The 17,249-nt window shown below is 43.8% G+C and overlaps 1 pseudogene; it reads left to right on the top strand.

The window, feature by feature from the left end:
• The window catches only part of LOC124974320 (N-lysine methyltransferase SMYD2-like), a 33,328-nt pseudogene extending 16,575 nt beyond the window's left edge, over nt 1-16,753 (top strand).
• The last annotated feature ends 496 nt before the right edge of the window (nt 16,754-17,249 follow it).

Below are 17,249 nucleotides of genomic sequence, written 5' to 3' on the forward strand. Positions count from 1 at the left end.
CAATTAGAATGGCAATTATCAAGAATACAAGCAACAACAGGTGTTGGCGAGGATGTGGGGAGAAAGGTACACTCTTACATTGCTGGTGGGGCTGCAAATTAGTGCAGCCACTCTGGAAAGCAGTGTGGAGATTCCTTAGAAAACTTGGAATGGAACCACCATTTGACCCAGCTATCCCACTCCTTGGCCTATACCCAAAGGACTTAAAATCAGCATATTACAGAGATACAGCCACATCAATGTTCATAGCTGCTCAGTTCACAATAGCCAGATTGTGGAACCAACCTAGATGTCCTTCAATTGATGAATGGATAAAGAAAATGTGGTATATATATACAATGGAATATTACTCAGCCATAAAGAATGATAAAATTATGGCATTTGCAGGCAAATGGATGAAACTGGAGAATATCATGCTAAGTGAGATAAGCCAATCTCAAAAAACCAAAGGAAGAATGATATCGCTAATAAGTGGATGATGACACATAATGGGGGTGGGAAGGGTTAGTGTTGGGGTTGGAGTAGGGTTTAGGGAGGGGGGCAGGAATGGAGGAAGGAAGGACTGTATAGATGGAGGGGAAGGGTGGGAGGGGAGGGGGGGAAGGGAAAAAATGGCAGAATGAATCAAACAACATTACCCTATGTAAATTTATGATTACACAAATGGTATGCCTTTACGCCATGTACAAATAGAGAAACAACATGTATCCCATTTGTTTACAATAAAAAGAAAAAAAAATAAAATAAAATAAAAAAAATTAAAAAAAAAAAAAAAAAAAAAAAAAAGAAAAAGATTGTCTGGTATCTCATTTGAGGTTGTTTTTGACAGAAGATAAATAGCTCTTAACTCTAGTCTTTCTTCCTAACTTACCCTCAGTAAGTGCACACATGTATAGCTATTCTGTGCATGCATGTAAATTAAAGAAAGGTTGCATTTCATGCTTAGATTGATGACAGGTGAAATAGGTACATAATGCATGTGAGGGTAAAAGTGTATATACTTAAATGGCTAAATGTATGCAGGAGTGTGAGTTGAAGGACATCATGTTAGATGTGCATGGAAATCCTGGTTGTTCTGGACTTCCAGTTCATGAAGCATGTAGGAATTTGGTTGGTTAATTTCTTCCTCTAAATCTTAAGGCCCTGGTTTCTTGACTAAGAAACATCTATTTTAGTGATGGTCCTATTTCTAATTCTAGCGAACATAACTTGCTTCATTTGTGACTGGGAGTCCCCTTTGAGGCAGGGGATATGGCAAATTTGGAACCAGCCAGACCTGTATTCAAATACATGATAAAGATGCATTACAAGATTGATACCTGCCACACTATCAGGCAGAAGAAGTAAGTTCCAGTGTTGGACAGCACTGAGGGGAGACAATAGATCATAGTAACCTATTATATATTTTTTGAGTAACTAAAAGGAGCTTGAAGACTCCAAATACAAAGTAATGATAAGGAAATGAAAATATTAATTACCTGATTTGATCAGTACATATTGCAGGCATGTACTGAAATATCACACCAAACCTCCCAAATACAAATGATTTTTACAGGCCAATCAAAATTCTTTAAAAATATTTAAGGAGATGAAAATGTGAACCACCTTGGTTTAGTCATCATACATTGTATACATAGATTGAATTTCCACAGCACTATACCTCATCATATGTAACTTAAATAATAATGAAAGTGTATAACTTTAAAAATAAGACAAAATAAAAATAATGCATTCCCCACATCAAGGTCATCATACTCAACCAGCAAGAACTAATGGAGTTCTAAAGTGAGTAAGAATCAAGGAGAGAGGCTTGGGTAGATTTTAAAATACATTTCAGACACAGCTGCTTGTCTTGTTAGTGGATTGATTTTGAGAGTGGGAAAACAAGGCTCACCCAATGACTCTCTGATTTCTGAGTACAGTACCCTAAAGGGTGGCATCTTTCATTGAAGTGGGGACAAAGCATGACTGCCACCCTGCAGAAGGACAGTCTGCACAATGTGAGGGTCCACAGTGCAGTGATGAGCTTCCATTGGAGCAACGACAGCCATAGATGGTGGGCATGGGGACTCCTCAATAGGCAGGTGGGAACCCAGAGATACACAGAGTGAAGTGGCATGACTGGGTTCCCACAGTTTTTGCTGTCCAACTTCCTGTTGGTTTACTTAAATAAAGTTAAGGCTTTGTCTTATTCATATGCCTCTGTATTCTATATCCTTTTCTTTTGAAGAACAAATGACAGTAAAAAATCACTTAGTCTTGAAACTGCACATTGTGACTCTTCTGTGAGAAATTCCCAGCATGCATTTTCCATTCCTGGTTAATCTAATCTTTGCTCTGTGTAGGAACTCTACATTAAACATTAAAGGAAATGTGGCCAAGTGAAAGTTGTTGGGGCAAAGGGCAGAGTGGATGGATAATTGCAAAAAATTATCTTTTCTCAAACAAGGTTTGCTTTGTTCTTACAATTCAAAGGTTTGGTGAACATCAAGAGCAAACCATGGCACCAACTATGTACAACTGGATGGGACTCTGAAGAGCCTCCAGTGCAAAGAAGCTAGTGCCAAATGGGACACAGAGACACATTCAGAAGAGCGGGCCTTCTCAGAAATGAGCCAAATGTTTGAATATGAGATACCAACAGAGTATGGACTGCAAGGAAGCTGACAGAAATTATGAAATATAACATGTGTATGGGTTAAGGCTCCTGGAAAATGTTTCCTCAGATAATTAACTGCTGTGTAATGTAGTCAATCTTGAAAATAGAGTACAGTAAGTAGAAAATGATAGTACTTATATACATGCATTGAAATCATGGCACAGACCAGGGACTACCAAGTAGATGACAAACCTACGCTAATCAGTTTATGAAGATGCCTGTTGACCAAGGTGAAGCGCGCACATCTTACCTTCAGCATTAGGTCAGGCTCCATCTCCACACTATGGTCAATCAGATAGATAATTTTTGTTATTCACACACTTGAGGATAAAATATTGTTCCATTGATGTTTCTTCTCCCCCAAAGAATAAAAGAACACTGAGCTAAAACTCAAGGCATGCATGCATGCTTCTAAGCACTATTCAGTTTGGGGAGATGAGAGGTTTGGCAAGGCAAATGCTTCAGGGTTCCTCAATGTCATCACCATTGACCCTCATGGCTGAATAATTCTTTGCCATACATTTTCAGATGTTCAACAGTGTCTCTGACTTCTGTCACTGGATGCCAGCATCCCTTCCCTAATCAAGAAAAATGTGTCCCAGGCATTGTCAAATATCCACTGGGAGACAAAAATCTTTCAATTTACGCCTATTTTAATATCTACCCATGCATACCTCTAGTTCAGCAACCTTTGGCCTTGAGTGTTCATCAGAATCTTCTAGAGAACTGATTAAAAACAGACTGCCAAGACCAATACCAGAGTTTCTGATTCACTAGAATTGTGCAGAGCCCTGAACTGGTGTAGGTTATCAGGCAACACGGTGGTCTCTGGTTCTGGTACCCTGCTTTGAGAACCACTGCTCTATCTCATTTCTTCCAGTGGCTGCCTGGAGTCCCACTATTTGCATCATCTGTATTACATTCACTCATTTCTCTAGTGAGAGCAGTATCCTGCCTGTCCCATCAGACATAAGTGTGTGGCTTTCCCTAGGTCTACAAACAGCAATGGCATTGCTACCTCTAGGGCCTCACACACTCTATTTAAATGAGTCCTGCCTGACCACACTCCAGAATGGCTGAGCCCAGCTGGGCTCCCACCAACTGGGCATGAATGGGCATAACCCTTCTTAATAGAGAAAGAAACCGTGAACCTGGAAGTTAATTAAATTGACCCCCTCTGCTCCACCATTAACACAGAAAAAAAGTGGAATCTGGGTATGAAACCCAGTCTGAGCCCTTGCTGATTAATTATGAGGTAACCCTTCGGTGGTTTTGAGTTCACTACGTAATTTTCCACAACTCTCAAACTGGTCTTTAGCATTCACCCCACCACAAAAGTGTGCCTGTTCAGCCTTCCTGGACTTTCCATCCTTCAGATGGAGGAAGAGCAATCACTGTGCTGAGAATCTTGCCAGTGGAAAGAGGAGGGGCACCAGCTCTCTTGAGGTCCTCCCAGAGGTGGGCTGGACCTCCTAAGTTAAATTCCTATGTTTCTATGGTCCCAGAATGAACTGTTGACTTGCATGTCAACCTGCTTGAGGAAGCAGAGGAGGTAACTGGGTGCTCTGGCTTGGATCTGGAACATCCCCCAAAGGCATATGTGTGGGAGGCTTGGTCCTCAATGCAGCAGTGTTCATAGGTGGAGCTCCTCAATCCCTGGCAACCATTTTTACTTATTCTCTGCAACCTTCTCATTTCTAGACTGTTGCCTTAATGGAAGTGCAAAGTGAGTAATCTTTCTAATCTGGCTTTTTTTTACTGTCTTATTCCCTGAAGATTCATCCAAGTCATGCCTGCATCAGCCATTCATTCCTTTGTATTGTTGAGTAGTAGGTGATGACACAATATACCACTGTTTGTTTACTCATCCACAATCTGAAGGACATTTGTGCTGTTTCCATGGGGGGGGCGCCCTTATGCACAGTGTGAGGGTTTTTGGGTGAAGACAAGTTTCCACACCCAGGACTGCAATTTTTAGTTGGTAGTGCTTTAAGAAATAGACCATCTGTTTTCCAGAGCACTGGTACTGGCTTCCATTCCCATGAGCAATGCATACGCAATCCCACCCTCTCCATACCTGTGTCAGCCCTCTCCATACCTGTGTCAGCCCTTGGTGTCACCCGTGACAGCACAATGTGATTTATGTTTTTATTTTTCTTGTGTCTCTACCTTTGTCTCTCTGGTGATTTTTCTCACCTAATGACATTTTCCTGGTGCAGAAGAAGGCACACATCCTAGTTTCTTCCTTCAACCTTTCTACTAGGTCTGTGGTGAGCTAGTCCATGGTTTTACTTCACAGGTCCTAATGGCTAAGGATGTGGACCCCTTCTCCTGTGCCCCTCTGCTGTCCACGGCTCCTCCCCTGCAATGTCTGTTGATGTCGCATGACCATTTCCTTCTTGAACGTTTTTCAGCTGGGTTCTGAGAAGTTGCTAGGCCAACTAGATGCTTGTTCTTTGTCAGCTGTGTGGTTTGCACGTTTCTTCCCAGGCCAGAACTTACCCCCAGTCCTCTTGATTGTGACTTTCACAGAGCAAGACTTTCTGATTTTGAAGAAGTTTTGATTGGGATAATTATGTTTTTATTTCTAGCACCTCCTCTTGGTTCTTGCTCATATCTTCTCTGTTATCAAGATGTCATCCTTCTCTAATACTTATCTTGTCATCTGCTTCAAGACTGCTGCTAATTGCTCACTGAAGCACTTTCTTTGATGGCGTTCAAAGATAAATCTCACCCTTCTGTCATCTCCCTGTCGATTGATTTTCTTCTCATCAGGCAGAATATTCTGGATTTTGGTGTGATGAGTGGCTTTTGATTGAAACCTGTATGTTCTGGGAATTATGCTGACCTCCTGGATCTTATTTAAATTTACATCTTTGCTGGTTCTCTCCACCTCCATTTGGGTCCCAGGGAGAAGTTGGGTGTAGGAGTCCAGATTCCCCATGTGACCTTTCTGGATCCCTGTCTGTCAGGGAGGCATGGGGTACATTGAACTTATCCCCCCAGGCTTCTCTGATCCCACTCCAGTGGGAGGGAGAGACATCTGATGCTTCTCAGTGAGGTACACTTCTCTGCCACTGTCATATGGAGGGGCTCATTACAGCCTGCAAGAGGACAGTTCCAGCTTCATTCCCACTCAGCTGCCCCCAGCAACATCTCAGGATTGGGGGTCTACTGCTGTGGGAAGACCACAGCTCCATCTGTGGTGTTGGGCTACGGTTGTCTTCTGAAGCTTTCCTGTCTTGCTAGCATGCCCTTCCTCTTCCTTTGGGCAGAGAAGGCATGCCTGTGTTGAGGTCTCTTTCCCCAGGGTCAGTTGACTTCCCTGTTTGCTGCCTTCCTCAGCATCTCATTTGAGACATAAAAAACAGAAAGACAGCTTGGGGAACTTGTCAGGTGATTGATTTGGGGATCTAGAGGTCCCTGGTCCATCTTCCACCTTCTCCCCACATTTCAATTTTCTTCATTTTTAGAAAACAAATTTTCCAAAGTTTGAGTTGCACTGAGTGGAGGCAATTAGTAAAAATATGTCTCCTCATACTCCAGAAGCAAACTTCTCAACACGTTCCTCCTCCTTTAGAAACATTAAACTGTTCGGGGACATCTACGTTCTTCTTGTTAACCTGCTTACCTGACCTTACCAGAACCCTAGCCCTCAAAATCAACAGAAAGTGAAAACCAGCCAGCAAAATCTCCCCAGCCCAGGCCATGAGAGAGTTCATGTTGACTCTTCTGAAGAAGATATTTCCCCAGCATTAATTCAGGTAGAAGCTGCCTCATGTTGATTTACTATTGCTAAAGTCTCATTTTTTTTGCAGCATTAAATCAGAAATCCCAATTTTAAACATAATCAGGCACATTCAACACTTGCTTCCATGTCAGTAAAAGCTTCCCTACCATCCCAAATGGTAGAAGCTCAGAAAATGAACCCACCTCTTTTCCATGACTCAGATCCTGACTCTAAGCTGCTGGCCCATGGTTCATCCTCTGCCAGGCAACAAAGCCCTCATTAGGTTCCCTACAGATGCTGGGCCATGGCCTGAGTCCTACTTGCTGTGTGCTGGGAGTGGAGACCAGAGCACCATGCCTCACAAAGCTGTGGGTAAATTAAGAGTCATATTTGGGGGCCAAGAACACAGACGTCAGTAACAAGCACAGAATCTGACTCATGGTTTTGATAGTTTGATTGTTATTACAGTGATGCAAACAATTCAGAATTCTTAGGTAGCTGAAGTTGCCAAAAAAACCTGAATTTTAAAGAAAAGGAAAAAGAGAAGGAAAGAAAATAAGGTAAGAGAAACCATGTTGGAAGTAAGCCCATTATGAACACCCAACAGTGCTTCTCAAAGTCTCATGCACAGAGGGCTCCTAGTACAGAAGGCCTGGGGAAGGACTGGGGCCCATGCTTCTAATGAGGTCCCACAGTCATCTGACAGTGCAGGTCCACAGACTAACTGTGAAATAGCAAAGACCTGAATGATTCACTTTGATAATATGTAAAGGACACTAATAGAAATCTGTTCTTTAATGGAAGATATTTCAGGCAGTTCATTTTTCCCTTTTAACAAATGAAACATGATCATAAAAATTATATGACTGCTTCATTACTGATAGTGAAACTGAAACTGAAAAAGAATGCTAATTTAAGCCAGGAAAAAAATGTAGGTGCATAAGTGAATTAAAAGCAAAAGGTCAGGCTGGAGTTGTACTTCAGAGGTACAGCTCCTGCCAAGCACACACAAGGCCTCCATTCAACACCAACCCCACAGAAGTAAATAAATAAATAATAAAAGCAAAAAGTCTGAATTAAATACCCTTGTCTCATACCAACAGTTTTCAATATTCTCTAACTACACTGAGCATAATTCCTAAATCAAAACTCAGAGTACATATTTCAACTGTTTTTCAGAAGACTAAAAGCTGAAATCGGATTTTGGTTAGGGTGACTTTTACAGTGAAATCTGAATAAGCTATTTAGCAACAGAAGAAAGATGAAAAATAAACCACACATACACATAAATCTATGAATGTGTAATCTAAATACTTTAGCCTAAATGAGATGTAAGGACTGAAAGATGTTTACATATTACCTTTTGACCTGATTTGGGGATCTAGGATTGGTTTAAATCAAAGCAACCATCCTCTCTATATTAATCTAAAAGAAAATATTTAGCCATTTGAACAAGGTACACCTAAGTGTGTTCCAAATCATTGTATTTTTCATGGCATATTAATTGGTCTTGTGTGGAAAACATAAAAAGAAGTTTGGAAAACCCAAGTCAAAGTGGACACGTATCTTTGTTGATGGACTGCTCCTACTCAGAGCTTGACCTGTTGGATGCCAACACAGGATACAGGATAACTTCAATTCCTTCCCTACTATTTAAGTTCATCCTGGAAGCTAGCTCTTCTGTGCCCATAGACTCCCTTGAGTTAAAAAAAAAAGATACCTACTTGTTTAAGTCACAATGTTACTTTAATATTTTAAAAGTTCATTACAATTTAAGAAGAAATATTCTAGTTTTGATTTGGGGTCAGCCCCTCCCCTCCCAGGCGGGGCTGAAGCCTACAGTCCAGGAGGCTGCAGCTGGTCTTGCTCTTTCTCCTCCCTATGGCTTTCTCCTGCCACCTCTCCCCCACAGCACCTACCTCTCCAGGTCTGCAACATGTGGGACAGGAAGGAAAGGAGGGAGTGGCAGGAAAGCTGTCCTTTGGTCAGCATGTTGTGAGCAGGTGACAGGGTCTGTTAGCTGTAGGAGGATCCATGAAGTAGTTATGAGAATCTCAACTTCAGCGGCTCTCAACTCCCATGTTCATTGTTAGAGGCCTCTCCCTGAAGCTCTCAGATGTGGGTGATGCGTGCATCTTCCTCAGATCCTTCCTTTCTCTCCTCTCCCTCCTCTTGACTGAGGTCTTTCTTCCCCAGCTCTCTTCCCTCCCTCCCTCCAGGGCCATCTTGAGCTGATTCCACACCAACTCTCTCCTGGTCATGAGGGTCACTTTGTCCATGGAAAAATGCTCACACAGTCTTTCCCCAAAGAAATTCTTGAAGAATAGGTACTCAACACTCCTTACCCCAGGTTCCACCCCAGTTCATTCAGGTTCAGCTGGTCAGTGAATCATCTCTTACTCTTTAGATTGGTCACAGAAAACTCAGATTCCAGAACATGTGACTACCACCTCACCTCTGGCCCATTTCCCACTTCAGGGAACTTTCACAAAATTCTCTGAGTGGTCCTGCTATAGGCCCCATCATCACCAAACTGGATGTAGGAGGTACCTCCTTTCTTCTCTCTCTGTCAATGTAACCTTCTCATAACTCAGCATTATATTTCACAAAATTACATATTCAAATAAAATCTCTCTCTCCACTCTGCTGGCCCTTTGATACCCTGGATGTGGATGCAACATGTAACTAGCTTTTGATCTTCTACTTTGAACTTCCTGCATAAGGTTTAGCACCTCCTTTGAAACAGATATCCATTGTCTCTTCGAGCCTTGGCCAATATCTCTGGCTTCATATTCTGTTGAATATGCTAATGGACCTCCAGAATCCCCAAAAGTATTTGTGAAACTTCTCCAAACTTCAAAACTTCTTTTTATGGTACAGATCATAGTATTAGTTTTCACTACTTCTAAATACTTCAGTAGAATGTTGGTATCGAGAAGACTTAAGGAACAATCCATTTCTACTTCCTTGATTAGTAGGGAAGAGGATCTGGAGCCCAGAAAGTGTATTTATAAAGTTAAGTTCCCCTGCCCAGACACAGTGTAAGTCACTGGGAAAGAGAAGGGACTTTAAAAGTTTAAAAAACTTTAAAGTTTTAAAAAATTGGGGAAGAATAAAAATATCCTTCCTTTTTTTAAGTGGAACAAACCAGTCTTTAAAAACAAAAAGACTTAATGAAGAAAAGCTACACAGTATGCATTTCTAAGACTCTGTGCCAGAGTTCTCTGAGACATTTTGTTTTATATATTCATACATATTTTTTTAAAATTCAAAATTATTTGGCAGCTCTTATTTGGGAGAGAATGTTCTACAAGTTGTCAACATTAGGCCAGAAGCTCTTCTGTGAGATTAAGGACCCACATTAGGGAGCATATGTTTTTCCTAAGAGAAATTAATCATTTTTATGCTTATATCGCACACCAGTTCCCATAATGCACAAAGGAAGAACCTGGGTACCCTCCCTGTTCCTAATAGCTACCACATCAGGAGAAAAAGTAGAAAAGAGCAAAGATGCTTTAATGTCCCGGTCAGATGTCCAGCCACCAGCTCCCACCACGAGAGAGAGCAGAGTTGCTGCCCACAGTTCTGCATCTGCCCCGTTGATCTTGGGATCTTCCCCTCCCTGAGAGATGGGCACCTTCGCCTGTTGACCATGGAACCAAGTCAGCCTCCCTGGTTCCACCTATCACTTATGTTAAGCCAGAGTCACAGACCTCAAGCGCAGAAGGAAACATCATTACAGCCTCAGGCATCAAATCCAGGGCACATTGGCTCCATCCTATCAGTCCCATAAGGTCCTCTCATCACATGTTCACTGTGAAGGTCGCCTGTGAAGAGGACTCTGCCAGAAGCCAGTAAGAGGGAACCTGAGTTTCAAGGGGGGAACACTGTAAGCAAGATGCAGACATGACTGGAATACCCTAATCTATTGGTAATTAGCCTAAGTGTCTGGAAGGCACCCAGACCTCGGGAGAGAGATAGACCTGTGTCTTAGGAGCTGAAATTATTGAGCTCCATTTCCAATGATGCACTCCTCCATTGAGATCTAGCCTCCAAAGCAACAGTCACCTGAGATATAAATGGGGATGAAGACAGGGCCTCCTCAAGGAGTTGATGTGTGGGTAGAGTGAGTTAGCACTTTCAAATCAGCCAGAGCTGCATCTTGCACATCAGTAGGGCTCAACACACACACCAGGTCTTACTAGAGGAGACAGTGATGGGCCCATGCAGAAACCATGCAGGGCCCTCTCATTGTTTTACCAGTTTCCTTCACCTGCCTTTATTCCCTCTACATGTGGTCAGCCTGGTGTTTTCCCTCTTTCTCAGAGGCTCTGTACAAGGCTCCTGGGGTGTCCACTTGGCTCTATCTGGTCTCTGTCCTGGTCATTCTTTCCCTCTGAATAATAAGCCAATACCTGTCCATGACTCGCTCCTCTGCTGAGAAATTCAGGGGGTATGTTCCTGTTCTGAGGTCAGGTTTGTGAAGGTTTGAGTTATAATTCCCATAGAGAGCTTCCCGGGCAGCCTGTTGCCTTGGAGGACTCGTTAATAGAGTCCTCTTTCTGTCTCAGAAGCATTTCTATCTGGATAATCAATCAAATGGTTATCACATCAGCTGTCAATAATCCTGCCTAACAAGCAACTCCAAAACCAGTGAATTCAGACAACAATATTTCATTGAGCTTGTGACTTTGAGGGCTGGTGGCAGTTGCTGCAGTCTGCTCCAGGCTCAACTGGTTTGACATCGCCCTGCACCTCTGAGGTCTCAGGCTGTTGACTGATGACATGCTCATCTGGGATGGCCTCCCAAGTCTGCACATGTCAGCTGGGATGAGGGGCTACTGGTCCTGTGTATCTCATGTCCAGCAGCCCAGTCCCATGATGTTTATTATTGAGCTGTTTGGCAGGGCCTACAAGATCCCTTGAGGCCTGGACTTGAAACTGGCACAGTATCACATCAACATCTTTCCAGCCAGAGCAAGCCACAGGAAGCCCAGATTCAAAGGGCAGGGACATAGACTTTGATGCCTGGTGTGGAAATCTGAGCGCTCGCACTGCCAGGACCTGGCTGCAAAGAGGAATGGAGAATCATGGCCATTTCTGCTGTCAGTCTTCCAATGTGGTCGCACCTGAAGACCCACACTGAGGGCTGCAGAGTCAGATAGACACAAATTTGAAATACACAGTGAGACTTTGGGAAAGGAACTCTGAGACTCCATTTCCTTCATTCATGAAATGGGATCATAATCACACCAACCTCACTTGGTAAAACAAGAGAACTTCCCCAAGTACAGGGACTGGACATGTTCAGTATCTGGCCATGTGGAAGGTATGGCTATTGGGTATCATAGTAGGTGCTCAACAAATATGAGATTTATAGATAGTCCTCTGTGGAGGAAGTGTTTTGTCTTGCAAGTACTTTATTTTGCCAGTGAGAATAGAGTCAGTATAAGGATATATCTGAAACTCAAGCCTCCTGATTCTGTTTGATACCACATCTCTTTGCAACCAAAGGAATATTACTAATATGAAACTTTACTTACTGAAAATATTAAGTGAGTCTCCTGGCCTAGAGTATTTTAATTCTGTTTTGTATATTCATCCAAACTGATTTGTTAAGTCAGTCTTTTCAACAGATCTGTCATCTTCTAGAAAAATTGAGAGAGACAAGTTTACAACATAGAAGTGGTCTCTATGCATTTTGGCAGCCCTGGATTGAATGTTGGTCTCTCTTTCTTTACAATTTGTGCTCCTTCCTTGACGCTCTAAGGCTAGGAATGCAGGCTTATAAATTTCTTCCCCTATACACAGAAGGTTCTCCAAAATCTTGCAGACAATATTCTCTTCTATGCATTCCAGACCTTCCTGTTCCCTGTCACCAGAGTGATCATCCTACAATGAAAATCTGGCTATGTCATGGCCAACTATCTCTGAGTGGTGGTCCATGAGGCAAATACCAAGCAGAGCCCTTCCCTCTGGCCTCTGGCTGCCTCTGTCCTACTATGTGCAGGTTTCTGCTGGCACATCACATGCACCAGCATGCAATGGTTAAGAGTAAAGCTGTCACGGAATGCCAGCTCTGCCACTGATCACCTGTGACCTTGGGCAGGTTCCTCATTTCCTGCATTAGGGTTCTTCATCTGTGCATCTGGGATGATAGTGTTTACCACACAGACTTGAGAAGATTAGACAAGTTGATGTATATAAAGCACTTAAATAGTACCTTGAAGAAATAAATACCATGTTAGCTAATTATATGACTTTCCAATGCAATCATCATGGAAGCGAGGAAAAAACATTTCTGCTGCCAGATATAAAAGCCAGGGTCAAGGAGAAGCAGGAAGTGACACAGTCAGGTTGGAGCCACTCTCCCTGACCCTGCATCCAAGGCTGTCCCCTCTATATGCTCCTCCTGAAACTATGCCATCCAAGGGACCCACTCACTGTCCTCTAGAAGTGCCCAGGCATCTCTTGCCTCCAACCCATTGGGTGGAACCCACTCTCTCCTGTCTTGGTCCAGTGAAGGTTGACCTTGCCTCCCACATCAGGACAAGTATGGTTTCCTCCCTGGGAGACCACTGAGCCTGTCCACACTGCGTTGGCACAGCTGGCTTCTTTGGGTCTAACATGCCCTGGATCCACTTGGCCTCCAGGTCTCTGCTGTGTGAGGCACAGGCTGTCATCAGACCCTGTCTCCTCCTGTCCTCTGAATGAATGCAAGATGACACACCTTAGTGTGTTCTTGTGAAGTCTATGGCTCCCAGCAGAGAAGGGGAGCTCAGGGACGACATGCCAGGGGAGGATGGGGACTCCTTGGCCTGCTCACAGCCAGGTAGGAATTTCAGGTTTCACCTTCCCTGTACAAAGGAAATCATAAAAACCTTTTCAGGATTTTGAGGATAGATGAAGAGAACTGAAGAGATACGTCATCCCTGGGAGATGCGTAGGCATGGCATTTACCTACTTTCTCCTCCTGATGTCCCCACACCTGATAGCAACACACCTGGTATTTCCAGAGACTGTATCAGGAGGGAATGAAATGCAGCTTGTCTCCTGCCTAGTGAAACCCTAGTATTTATTGTGACATGTCTGATGGTGCACCAGGGACCGAGGCCAGTGGCCCATGGCAAGGAACTCTGTGTGGAGTTAGTTCAGATGGAAACAAATCCCAGTTCTGTCTCAGAGTTTCCCTCATGAATCCCTCTAGCCCTGAACCTACAGTAATAGCAGCTCAGCCCTTGGGAGATCCCTGAGGTGCAGGAGGTTAATTCCGCTTGTGATCCTTCCAATAGAGGGTCACAAGGAGAAGAAAGGGTAACTGGCCCAAAGACACACCTGGGCTTAGGCTCTGAGTTCTGAGGCAGGTGGTCTTCCCACTACACCTGCTCCCACTTTCTTTCCTTGGGAGGGTTCCAACTGAGTCTCTGTAAACCTGCAAGTCTGTCACTTCAGCTGCAGAGCAAAACAAGACCTTGTCACAGAGCCCCTACTCCTGCTCCTTCTGCTCCCCATGATTGTTTTGTCTCCAGACAAGGCTATTGATCCACAGGTGAAGAAGCAGTGGACCATCAGGGTCACCTAGCTCATGAACATGATGCCAACAGCAAGTCTGGCCTACAGGACTGTTCTCAGGATCTCTATGTTCATGCACCCCACCCCTGGTTTAAATAAACACTTCATTTTATGCAATGGAGACGTGGAAGCCAGAATAACAGCCCCTAAAATGTTCAGTTCTAATTTCTGGAGCCTACAAATGTTTTCTATTGGAATTAAGGTACAAGTGGAATTAAGAGTGTTAAGTAGCTTCATTTCAAATAGAAACAAAGCATCTGTATTATCTGGTGGGGGGGCAATGCTGTCACAGGGCCCTTCAACATGGAGGAGGGAGGCAAAAGAAGAGTCAGGCTGAAGTAGAACAAGAGACTCACCAGTGCTGCTGGGCTTGAGGGAGCTGGGGAAGTTAAGCAAGGAGGGCAGCGTCCAGAGGCTGCAAGCCAGGGAAGTGGACTGTCCCCTACGAGCTCCAAAAGGAGCACAGCCTGCCAAAGTGTTAGCCTAACAGGACCTGTTTTAGAATCCTGACTCCAGAACGTTCAGATTAAAAAAATAATAAGAACCAGGTGCTTCTTAAGTCACTAAATTTTTGGCAGTTTGTTATAGCAGCAAATAGATAAAAGGACACCATCCTGGGTGGGACAAGTGTTCACCATGGTCACACTCTCTGGTTGTAGTAGGTCAATGTGTCTTTTGCTCTCCCTTCTCCACTTCTGTGGAAGGAACTCCATCCAGTCTTCACTCCTTCCATCAGATCTTACTGGTATTCCCCAGGGAGTGTTTTAAAGAAGCTTATGTGTTAATGCTTAGAATAGGGTCCCAAACAAATGCTTCTAGCCCTTTTCCCAGGCCGACTCCAAAGACCACCCTTCTTTGCTCCATGAAGGCATTTCCTCTCTGGGCACCGCCCACAGTTGAGCTTTTCTGCCCACAGAAACCCAGTGATGGCAGTGGCCCCACGCAGTCCCAGGAGACCCTGTTACACCAAAGGGGAGAGTTGTTCACTAGCATCTTCTGGTAATGAGAGTCCAGATCCTCCTCCCTGAGCTTCTCTTTCAAACCACAAGGACCCAAGTTCAAGAGCAAAACCAAGAAGCAGTCAGCATCTTTAGTGGGAATAGTCCTGTGTTCTGACCCCAGAACTCATCCGCAGGGCATGCCTGAGCTCCACGTCCTCCGGAGGTATTCTTCAAAGTTCCCTGCATGCTTCAGGGATTCAGGGACACATTTATAATTGCATCTAAGAGAGGAAGAGTCAAAGCCAGCAGGGTCAGGTTGCTTCCATTTCTATGTCCTGCAAGTACGTGGATGTGACAGGTTGGCCTCGTCAGGAACTGCACACAGCTGTGTTGTTTCTTTTTCTCAGTTTGGAGCTCAACTTCAGAAGGCAGGTGAGTGTCCCCCAATCCCACAGTCTGGAAGCAGCTTGCCTGGAACATTGAGCACAGGGAGGCTGGACCCTGCAGCACAAAGGCTGTGTCAGCACCAGCTGTCCTTCGCAGGGAGTCGCAGCCTGGGCATAGCAGCACCAGTGCCCCTCCACATGTGCCCACCTGCAGCCACCACGAGGGCCAAGGGCCACGGTGGCCTGGAGTGCTTCTGCAGCCTGGGTAAGGGCTGGGGCTGCAGACTCTGCAGCCCATCCAGATAGGGAACTTGCTCTTCTCCTGCCCAGCCTACACCTACGTGCTCATGGTCAAGGACAGGGTAACCACTGCAAGCACTGCTTTGCCAGGAAAGAAGGATTGTCAAAATGTGGAAGATGCAAGCAGGCATTTTACTGCAATGTGGAGTGTCAGAAAGAAGATTGGCCCATGCACAAGCAGAGTGCTCTCCCATGGTTTCTTGGGGGGAAAACTGGAATCCTTCGGAGACTGTGAGGCTAACAGCAAAGATTCAGGCCAAACAGAAAATCCACCCAAAGAGAACACCTGCAGAGAAATTGTTAGCTGTGAAGGAGTTTGAATCACATCTGGATAATTTGGACAGTGAGAAGAAGGATTTGATTCAGAGTGACAATTCTGCTCTCCATTAGTTCTACTTCAAGCACCTTGAATTCCCTGACCACAACAGACTCGTGGTTTGCAGAGGTTAACTGCAATGGCTTCACAATTGAAGATGACGAGCTTTCTCATTTTGGATCTGTGATATTTCCTGATATTGCATTGATGAATCATAGTTGTTGCCCCAATGTCATTGTGACCTACAAAGGGACCCTGGCAGAAGTAAGAGCCACACAGGAAATCAGTCCTGGAGAAGAGGTATTTACCAGCTATACTGACCTCCTGTACCCAAGAAAAGACAGGAATGCCAGGAGTGCACTATGAAAGACAAGGATACAGCAAAGGTGGAAATCCTCAAACTCAGCAACCCCCCAAGGGAAGAAGCCATCTGTGAAATAATCGGATATGCGCGTAATGTCATTGAGGGATTCTGGAGGGCTACGCACCACTGAGCTGCTGGAAATCTGCAAGCTCAGTTAAGAGAAGATGAGTTCTGTGTTTGAGGACTATAATGTATATATGTTGCACATGATATAACAGGCCACAGGGGTCTGCTTGTACATGCAGGACTGGGAAGGAACCCTGAGATATGGTCAGAAGATCATTAAGCCCTACAGTAAGCACTATGCTTTGTACTCCCTCAACGTGGCCTCCATGTGGTTGAAGCTGGGAAGACTGTACATGGGCTTGGAAAACAAAGCTGCGAGAGAAAAAGCCCTGAAGAAGGTCATTGCAATCATGGAAGTAGCTTATGGCAAAGATCATCCATATATTTCTGAGATAAAATAGGAAATTGAAAGCCACTGAAATTGTGTATCATTTCGGTTTCCATTCAGAAACCTTAAAGGATTTGAATATTTCAAATCTTAGGCACCACTCCAGCACTTCTCTAAACTAACTGGAATGAAAACACTTCTTGCATTTAAACCTTACACATGCCATCTTTGACGGTGTTCTTGTTCTTTCACCAAAATATTAATTTGGCATGCTTTCTTTTTTCTAAGAGTAATGGCATGGTTTCATATACTATACTTTGAACACATTGAGTTTTTTAAATTGCATTTATTTTTCCCCTCATGCCTATTGTAATCTTTTGAACAAACTTGACTGATGTAAGGGAATAAAGAGAGTATTCAAGGTTAAGAAAAAGAAAAGTGGTTCCAGTTATTTTATTCTGAATTTATTTTTAATGCCAATGACAACAAAAGAGCTCTTTTACATGAGTTATTTTACAAAATAGAACACACTATGTCCTGAAATGGCATTCTAGAGAAATTAAAGAAACATTTGACATGAAAGAGAT

Source organism: Sciurus carolinensis, unplaced genomic scaffold (assembly GCF_902686445.1).
Source record: "Sciurus carolinensis unplaced genomic scaffold, mSciCar1.2, whole genome shotgun sequence".
In the NCBI taxonomy this organism is placed as follows: domain Eukaryota; kingdom Metazoa; phylum Chordata; class Mammalia; order Rodentia; family Sciuridae; genus Sciurus; species Sciurus carolinensis.